General features: G+C 39.8%; 1 long non-coding RNA gene and 2 other non-coding genes across 3 annotated transcripts; 2 read left to right on the top strand and 1 right to left on the bottom strand.

The window, feature by feature from the left end:
- Window positions 1-428: 428 nt before the first annotated feature.
- Window positions 429-3,089, top strand: LOC137988808 (uncharacterized). Its single transcript, XR_011120831.1, has 3 exons — window positions 429-499; window positions 1,292-1,340; window positions 2,720-3,089. It is a non-coding gene; the product is annotated as an uncharacterized lncRNA (long non-coding RNA).
- Window positions 3,090-5,140: 2,051 nt separating this feature from the next.
- Trnat-agu (transfer RNA threonine (anticodon AGU)) lies at window positions 5,141-5,213 on the bottom strand. Its single transcript has one exon. It is a non-coding gene; the product is annotated as a tRNA-Thr (tRNA).
- A 93-nt stretch (window positions 5,214-5,306) lies between these two features.
- On the top strand, window positions 5,307-5,379 carry Trnat-agu (transfer RNA threonine (anticodon AGU)). Its single transcript has one exon. It is a non-coding gene; the product is annotated as a tRNA-Thr (tRNA).
- Window positions 5,380-10,300: the final 4,921 nt, after the last annotated feature.

Here is a 10,300-nt window from a genome sequence, read left to right on the forward strand (position 1 = left end):
TGAGTTTGAGTGAAATAAGTGAAATGTTTATAGCGGTATCATCATTAAGGAGGATCTCCGGGACGAAGGTCGAAGGCGACCATGCAAACCGCGATAAATTTTGGTTATGACGTCATCGTAAGGCCGTACGTCCTTACGCTCAACTTTCCATGTAAGCTAATAAGCGAAATGTCGCGCTACTTTGGTGGGAAGTTGCATGAGCTGGAAACCGCGTTTTTTTCATTTTTTACGTGAAGTTGCATGGCCAGCGAATTACATAAACATAAACATATGATAATTGAAGAGCTCTGCTTTTAGGCTTGCCTAAATATGTATATATACTAGTAATAATTTCTGCTAATTAATAAGACGGGAACTGTATATTTAAAAACGTCAGATTGACGACCTGATCCCTTCTCGCGTGGCTTCAAAAGCAGGTGGTGACAGATGCTTGTTGCTGCTCGGACAGAAACACTCCTCCAGACGTTTTTCTTGCTTTTAGCCCTCGTTCCTTGAAAAGGTATGTTCAAAACTAAATATGTTCTTAAAATGCAAGAATTAAGTGTGACAATTGTAATAAGAAAGCACTTGTAACTTTTCACTTGGACAGATTTGCAACTAATGTCGGTCTCAGCGCACTTTTTTTTCGTCTTACCTCAAAACGCCTAAAGGTTTTATCAAGAATTTCGAAATTAACCGAGTGAGTGCTAATTCTTGACCAAAATGTCTCGAAATTGATGTTTTTCTTCTGCAACCATAATTAAAACGTTGGGAAATTGAACTGTATTTTTTTTCTAGCCCTACAAACCTCCGTGACATTTTGAGAATGACATGAAATTAAAGTTCCTTGTTTCTAATATTTTCCCAGCTACAGAAAAGGCATTTTTTTTACATGGCTTGATACCATTACTTACAAACTTAACATAGAGTAATCGGTAGGATTTATTGAAATTAGGTAAGAGAAAGAGGGAAGGGTTTGAACTCGGAATTCGCCAAAATTGTTTTATAGATGGATGAGACGAAAGAAAAATATCGGGGACTAAAGAGGAATAATTATTGCGTGCGTGTCTACTTTTTCATTATTCTTGTTTAAACATGAGCCCATTATTCCAAAAACTTTTATTATTTCAACCTCTAGAGAAAGCAACTTATTCCCGCTTATTTTCTTCCTCCATAACTGTTTGTTTGAAACTACTATCGGAGCATATCTAGGACGAGTGCTCCACGGTGGTTTAAAGCTACGGGGATGCATTGCAATGCTTTCCCGTGTATGCTTAGATTAATGTCCGATAAGGAATCGATATTTATCCAGCAGGTTTTGATGATAAAAGGTTTGTTCGTAAAAGAGCTGGAAAGCGAAGGTAAGGTGACATTGGAGAGACTATTTCAGTCGCTAATTTCCTTTATTTGTATATCCCGCACGACAGTTGGAAACAAATTTATTTTTTGGATTCGAATTTCATTCTTTTGGAACTATTTTTCTGGAACTGTTTCTTTGATTCTTTGATAACAAATATTATCAAATATTAAAATCAAAATTCAAACCCAAGTAAAGTACCACTTTTGAAAAGTGAACTAGTTAAAAGATAAGATAAAGCACCAAAAACAAGTTAAAGATATTTCATAATGCACCGAAAGATGTCCCTTGATAAAGACTGAAGGAAAGTTCATTTTTCCTAAAAGCATTCCACCCTGAACTTTGAAACTAGTTCATCTCTAAATTAATAACATGACAATTAATAAATAATTATATACTCAAATAAATAAATTTTCCAAATGGTCTTGATCGCACAAGTGTTACTATTATTTTTAAAAATACAACCACACATTTGAGTTTTAAGGAACATGTTTCGATGTTTCAAATATCATTATCAGCTATAGTGAATGTAACAGTAATTTTTTTACATGATCCGTAGATATATATAACTATCAATACAATGAACAAATTTCTAGTTTCTAAGGAAACTGTGGTGCTGCGTCGGTGGGAGAGTGAAACAGGAAAATGTGGTGTTATCGAACGTGTTGATAAAGGTCGAATTACCACCATGAACGATTTGGAAAACTGACGTTTCGAGCGTTAGCCCTTCGTCAGAGCGATGCGGGGCTAACGCTCAAAACGTCAGCTTTCCAAATCGTTCATGGTGCTTATTCGACCTTTATCAACACGTTTGGTAACACCAAATTTCCCTGTATCAATAAAATGATTCTTTGTACATTAAATGTTCGTCACATTCAAACTAACCAACAATAATAATAAGTGACATTACGGTAAAAGCATGAAAGTGTAATTCTTTCATCTTTTGAATTTGAGCTTGATAACGAGGCTAAAAGGCAAGATTGAAACAAGAGAATATAAGTAAGGGAGGAAATTAATGTGCCCCACGTTGATTATTTGAACTTTATTTAATTTTTAAATCGCGCCAATGATGTAAAGATTATTTTTATCTATTGTTCCCACGACTGCGCGGCCACTTTAACAAGGCTCAGCATTGAACTAACAACGTAGTATGACTAACTATAGATTTTACATCATTTTAATGGAAATAGGCTTAAAATTCAGGGGGGACTCATAATCGTTCCTGATATTTGTATAACTATAAAAGTGAAAACTATTAAAACATCGCACACACAGAGTGAACAGTATTAATTAATAACCACTGTAGTCCTTGTGAAAACAAGACTGACCTAAGTTTACTAATGTTTTTTTTCTTTTTTTTTTTTCATTTTGGTTGTTCGACAGGTTACAAATGAATCGAGTGATTTGTCTGATAGCCTTTCTGATAGTAGCCCTAACAGTCCAGTGTGCTCTCGGTAAGTTTCCTCTTTAATTTTTCAATTTTACTCCTATTCTTTATACGATATAGGACGCGGAAATCCGTTGCTGTGAAACAAATGACGACAAAAATTGAACATTGCATGAAGACAAAGAGGGTGTTTCAAACTTTCCTATCTATCTAGCTTTATTTAGACCTCGATGAAAAGGACCTGCCTAGAAATTGTCACCAGTTTCCACAAAAGTTTAATTTCACCATTCCAGTAGTTTAATATTAAGGAGGCTCCATTGGGCTTCTAGCAGTTTATATATGTTGCCGGTAAAATCCGTTCTCAGTATGAATCCGTTTTTACCTAGGTTACATTGGTGATCCTCATTTGACCTACAATCTTGGACAAAACTGTTGGGAAAAATTCTAGCCTAAGCATCATTTGGCACGCACTCACAAAATATATTGGTCCTTCCCCCCTTTCCCCCATACCAATGTTGATAATAGGGAGTTTAAGCAAAGACGAAGGCTACGGCTACGGCAACGCCACAAAGCAAGAATATCATTGGTTAAAAAAAGGAAAAATGATCGTGCTGCACGTGCAGCAAGAATTTCCGTGCATTTTTTGCCGCATTCCACAAAACAACAACGTGAAATCACCAGATTTTAGGTTTTGAACACAACGTGAGCATATAACAATGAGACAGTCATTTTCTGTTTTGACTTTAAAACCGTTCGTACCCATCCAGTCACACGATAGTTCGCCTGTACTGTACAAGGTGAACAAGACGGAATAATCGGGAAATACTTGCGATAGCCCTAAGTTATATTTTGGACTGACGTTTTTGTTGCCGTAGCCGTCGTCTTTGGTTAAACTCTCTAATGTAATGCAAAATACTGTGCAAACCTTTGGTCGCTTTTTAAAATAACATTGGAATGGGGGAGGAGGGATAGTAGGAAGAATTTACTCTTTATCACACAGACAAATTAGAGCGTCACATTTTCCCAACGAGTTTTGTCCAAGATTGTAGGTTGAATACGCACCCAGATAAATTCAATAAACTTTTTTTGGAACTAAATTAAGCCTAGAGAAAACTTAGGGTCAGGTTAGGATTAGTTTTGGTCATGATACATGGATATCAATTGGCTTAGTACACAGAAGTAAATTAAATATTAATGAAAAGAACTGTGCTGAGTTCAGCATGATCGTCGTTTAAGTGTAGTGGTGAAGACACAGAACTACAGACCTTGAGGGTCTGAGTTCGAGCACCTGTATGTGCACAGTACAAATCTTTGCTCCCCTGCTATGTTGCAATCTTGAGACTAAAGAGATTAGTGTATGAATAGAGAAACCGATTACATGATACGAAACATAAGATGTGTTGAAATGCGTTAGATAGAGGATGAGGGGTATAGGTGTATTCAATCCCTTTTGGGGGGTTGATAGCTGCTTAAAGCTAGGTAGAGTGCACACTCAACCCAGGTAAAATGAGAATTACCCAGAGTCTGCTTTTCAGAGTACATTCTGTGCCTCTGTAGCTCTGTACCCTCTGTTCCCTCTGCAGCCTCTGTTCACTATTTCGGAGCCCGGTATATGAGAGACTACCCATCTTATGCTGTAGCGCATAGGGCAAAATTATAATCTGGTTTTTGAAAATGTCGGACAACACCGAGCACCGACATCGCTGTTCGCGACCTACATGATATTATGTGGTTTTAAAGTAAAAACAGAGAGGAGATAATGCAGTTCATTGAACAAGCAAACACCACCCAACAATTAAATTTACGGCTGAAATTTCAGATACAGAAACGACATTTCTGGATACAAACACTGGCATTTACAAAGGCGAAAGTTTCAAGAGCAATTCAGTTCTTGATGTGCGCACGCACTTCAAACCTACTGAAGCATTTCAACATAGGCACTTCTCCTCGTGCCACCCACCAGGATTACAAAAAGGCTTCGTCAAAGGCCAAGCTCTGAGACTTTTCAGAACAAACTCTAGATCTTCTAAAAATGAAATCACGCCCTCGTGAAAGAATCTTGTTTAAAGGGCCCTCACAGAAGCGCAATTTAAAAACAGGAAACTAGCACTCCTTCAAAAACCAAAGGAAAGCAAACGAATCTTGCCTTTCGTTACACACTACCACCCAGCAGCGACGAAGTTGAATCAAATCCTCATGAAAGTCTGGCATTTAATAGAGCGACAACCATTGGCTCATAGAAATCTAAAAAACCCGCCCCTCATATATATACATAAAGACAGTTAAGTAGATCCCTTGAGCCAACAACGTATCACCCCCAGGAGGATCGCAAATGGATTCACAGTCCAAGTTGAGGAGAAATTGAGAGAAAGTTACAGGAAACTCAACACTGGACAACTTCTGGGGAAAACTGAAATTGCCCTGAGCGGGATTTGAACCCACGTCCCCCTGATCACTAGTCGGGTGTGATGACCACTACACTATCAGGACAACCATGCTGGCAACATGGCTGATTGATCACTTAATGTGTGGCATTTACGTGAAACTCCCTAATGGGCCAGTTTTCTATGAGCCAGCATGGTTGTCCTGATAGTGTAGTGGTCATCACACCCGACTAGTGATCAGGGGGACGTGGGTTCAAATCCCGCTCAGGGCAATTACAGTTTTCCCCAGAAGTTGTCCAGTGTTGAGTTTCCTGTTCTTGATATATATATATATATATATATATATATATATATCATTTCATTTGTTGCACGTCTGCTGATAGAGTGCTCAATAGTAGAACCAGAGCGTTAATATGATCCAGGTGATGTGATCAACAAAAGGGATGACTTGACATTTTATTACTAACTAGTTTCGTACCGCACAACAAGTGCGGCACTCCTCAGATAAAATAGCCAAATGAAAAGTTCGTTACAACGCTTGCTGATGATAGATGTACTTACGCTCGCCCAATTTGGGTTTTAACAGCTCGCGGAATTCACTTGCTAGCGCGCGGCAATTGTGGGCTTAAAGTTCTTTAGGAGAAATTTGCTAGCGTGCCTACAGGAAGTTACCAGCTCATTACGCCTGTTCAAGGTCGCCAGTTCAGGTCTACAAATGATAAAATATTTCTCCCATAGGCACAAATTACATCGGTTCGAGACAGGGTTGTAAGGAGAGGTTTGTTTCAAAATTTTCCAGGTGATCTTGAATTTCAATCTTTCTTCCTTCAAACACCAAACATGCTTACTTAGCTCTGTACTGAATCTCTTGTCGGGGTTGTTGAAAGAAGATTTGTGATTAGCAAATCTTATTTTAAAAAAGTTCTCAGTGAGTCCAACATAAGTTTGGGTTGGCCTGTTATCCTCAGTTGTCACTGTAGCTTGGTAAACCACGGATGATGTAAGGCAATGTCCGGCCATAGGGCAGTTTGCTGGTATTCGGCAGTTGCATGCTTTCAAAACTGGTGGTGCAGATGTTTTCAGTAACGTTGATTTATTGTTACCATCGATCGTCTGTTTGAGGTTGGGCATGCAACAGTAGCTGATCTTTACTGTGTTGCGGTTGAAGATTTTGTGTAATACATGATGACTTTCAGGGAACTCTTCGTCGAGTATCTTAAGGAACGTTCGTCCAACGTTTGTAGCCACGTTCTTGCTAAAAGGTGGGTTGTACCAAATGATGTTCCTGTGGCGGTTCCTTCTGGAGGAGCTCGAAGACTGTGTAATTCTTGGTGTGAATGCGAGCCGGTGATTGTATCCGCTGTCATCGAGGGCTTTCTGATAAAGAGGTGTCGCTTCGTTAAACGAATGTTCATCAATTGAGATTTCGGACAAACGTTTGTTGATGGATTTCGGAATGTTTTCGATAATGCGAGGTGGATGATTTGATTTCTTGTTGACATAGAGTGGGATGTTTCCGGGTTTGGTGTAGGCCATGTATTTCCCATTAGACAGGTTGAGGGTGGCATCTAGAAAATTTACGGTTTTTTTGTTGGCCTCGATTGTAATTTTCAGGCCGTAATTTCTGAAAATACCGCACTTGCTAACCACCTGAAGCTCAACCAATGGAAAAATACCAAGGCTGTTTTATATTGGTTCACTAACATCCAGGACAAAGATATGCACTCGTTCATTGCATTCGACGTAGTAGAGTTCTACCCATCGATCTCTATTGAATTGCTAATTGAAGCCCTACAATTTGCATCTGAATATGTCACCATAACCGACAACGAACGGCATATTATTCTTCAAGGAAAGAGTTCTATTCTCTACAGTTATGGTGAACCATGTGGTAAAAAAAACCTCATCTAATCTTTTTGACGTCACTATGGGGAGCTACGACGGTGCTAAATCTTGCGAGCTTGTTGGTACTTATCTCCTCTACAAAATCAAAGAGAAGTTTGGCCGTACATGCGATTTTGGCTTATACAGAGATGACGGCCTCGGCATATCCAAAGCACCACCACGGCAAACCGAGCTAATCAAAAAAGATCTGTGCGGTATTTTCAGAAATTACGGCTTGAAAATTACAATCAAGGCCAACAAAAAAACCCTCAACCTGTCTAATGGGAAATACATGGCCTACACCAAACCCGGAAACATCCCACTCTATGTCAACAAGAAATCAATCATCCACCTCGCATTATCGAAAACATTCCGAAATCCATCAACAAACGTTTGTCCGAAATCTCAATTGATGAACATTCGTTTAACGAAGCGGCACCTCTTTATCAGAAAGCCCTCGATGACAGCGGATACAATCACCGGCTCGCATTCACACCAAGAATTACACAGTCTTCGAGCTCCTCCAGAAGGAACCGCCACAGGAACATCATTTGGTACAACCCACCTTTTAGCAAGAACGTGGCTACAAACGTTGGACGAACGTTCCTTAAGATCCTCGACGAAGAGTTCCCTGAAAGTCATCATGTATTACACAAAATCTTCAACCGCAACACAGTAAAGATCAGCTATTGTTGCATGCCCAACCTCAAACAGAAGATCGATGGTAACAATAAATCAACGTTACTGAAAACATCTGCACCACCAGTTTTGAAAGCATGCAACTGCCGAATACCAGCAAACTGCCCTATAGCCGGACATTGCCTTACATACTCCGTGGTTTACCAAGCTACAGTGACAACTGAGGATAACAGGCCAACTCAAACTTATGTTGGACTCACTGAGAACTTTTTTAAAACAAGATTTGCTAATCACAAATCTTCTTTCAACAACCCCGACAAGAGATTCATTACAGAGCTAAGTAAGCATGTTTGGTGTTTGAAGGAAGAAAGATTGAAATTCAAGATCACCTGGAAAATTTTGAAACAAACCTCTCCTTACAACCCTGTCTCGAACCGATATAATTTGTGCCTATGGGAGAAATATTTTATCATTTGTAGACCTGAACTGGCGACCTTGAACAGGCGTAATGAGCTGGTAACTTCCTGTAGGCACGCTAGCAAGTTTCTCCTAAAGAACTTTAAGCCCACAATTGCCGCGCGCTAGCAAGTGAATTCCGCGAGCTGTTAAAACCCAAATTGCGCGAGCGTAAGTACATCTATCATCAGCAAGCGTTGTAACGAACTTTTCATTTGGCTATTTTATCTGAGGAGTGCCGCACTTGTTGTGCGGTACGAAACTAGTTAGTAATATAATGCCAAGTCATCCCTTTTGTTGATCACCTCACCTGGATTATATATATATATATATATATATATATATATATATATATATATATAGAGAGAGAGAGAGAGAGAGAGAGAGAGAGAGAGAGAGAGAGAGAGAGAGAGAGAGAGAGAGAGAGAGAGAGAGAGAGAGAGAGAGAGAGAGAGAGAGAGAGAGAGAGAGAGAGAGAGAGAGAGAGAGAGAGAGAGAGAGTGTGTGTAGGATAGAAACCCTGACAATGCACACCCCAAATAATCAAATTTTTAACTGAATAAATGTTTGAAAGAAAATTTGCCCTGAGCGGGATTTGAACCCACGTCCCCCCATTACTAGTCGGGTGTGATCACCACTACACCACCAGGACAACCATGCTGCCAACACAGCCATCGAAGATGTGATTTACGTGGTTAAGGCGTGGGCCTCCCGGGAAATTTTCTTTCAAGGTGACAAGGTAGGGGAGCCTATAACTTCACTTGAAACCCAACGAAGGATCAAGTTAATGATGCACGACCGTAGTCAACTTAGCGGCGGATGACAAGGAAGGATCCGAGAAGGATACAGGCTAATTTTTAATTTAAGAGAGAGTGTAGGAGAGAAACCCTGACAATGCACACCCCAAATAATCATACTTTTAATTGAATAAATGTTTTGAAAGAAAATTTGCCCTGAGCGGGATTTGAACCCACGTCCCCCCATTACTAGTCGGGTGTGATCACCACTACACCACCAGGACAACCATGCTGGCAACACAGCCATCGAAGAGGTGATTTACGTGGTCAGGGCGTGGGCCTCCCGGGAAATTTCCTTTCAAGGTGACAAGGTAGGGGAGCCTATAACTCCACTTGAAACCCAACTAAGGATCAAGTTAATGATGCACGGTGTAGTGGTGATCACACCCGACTAGTAATGGGGGGACGTGGGTTCAAATCCCGCTCAGGGCAAATTTTCTTTCAAAACATTTATTCAATTAAAAGTATGATTATTTGGGGTGTGCATTGTCAGGGTTTCTCTCCTACACTCTCTATAAAAAATGAAATTAGCCTGTATCCTTCCTGGATCCTTCCTTGTCATCCGCTAAGTTGACTACGGTCGTGCATCATTAACTTGATCCTTAGTTGGGTTTCAAGTGGAGTTATAGGCTCCCCTACCTTGTCACCTTGAAAGGAAATTTCCCGGGAGGCCCACGCCCTGACCCCGTAAATCACCTCTTCGATGGCTGTGTTGCCAGCATGGTTGTCCTGGTGGTGTAGTGGTGATCACACCCGACTAGTAATGGGGGGACGTGAGTTCAAATCCCGCTCAGGGCAAATTTTCTTTCAAAACATTTATTCAATTATATATATATATATATATATATATATATATATTATATATAATAATGATCAATGGTAGCAAAATTTCAGTTTATCCTTTTATTAACTGAAATTTTGCTACCATTGATCATTATTGCTTTCATGTCCAAATTGAGCACTCTACTGGGATGAGTCATTGCCGCTAGCAATTGCGCATGCTCACTAGCTCGCTAGTTTGAGCACTCTGGCATGGCTTAGATGAACCACATGTGTGGGACATTTGGGGTGGCTTTATAAGCTTAACCTCCATCCCAGACATCAGCACTGCACTGATGAGGCCCAGAAGGCCGAAACAGTACTGTCTGCTTTTATATATATATATATATATATATATATATATATATATATATACATAATATATATATATATATATATAGATAGATACGAAGACTTGAACTAGGTCAAAAACATTTATTTGCTACTCCGAGTTTCATGCTTCTCAAGAAGCAATGACCAGGCAACTGCCAAAAAGAAGGAATACATGGTGTTTTACAGTGATTTTGAAAATAACGGTAGCAATTCACTATAGGCTGGGGTGCATAGCAACGGTTAAACAATACAAACTGTTTCCAGT

Source organism: Montipora foliosa, unplaced genomic scaffold (assembly GCF_036669935.1).
Source record: "Montipora foliosa isolate CH-2021 unplaced genomic scaffold, ASM3666993v2 scaffold_427, whole genome shotgun sequence".
NCBI lineage: Eukaryota > Metazoa > Cnidaria > Anthozoa > Scleractinia > Acroporidae > Montipora > Montipora foliosa.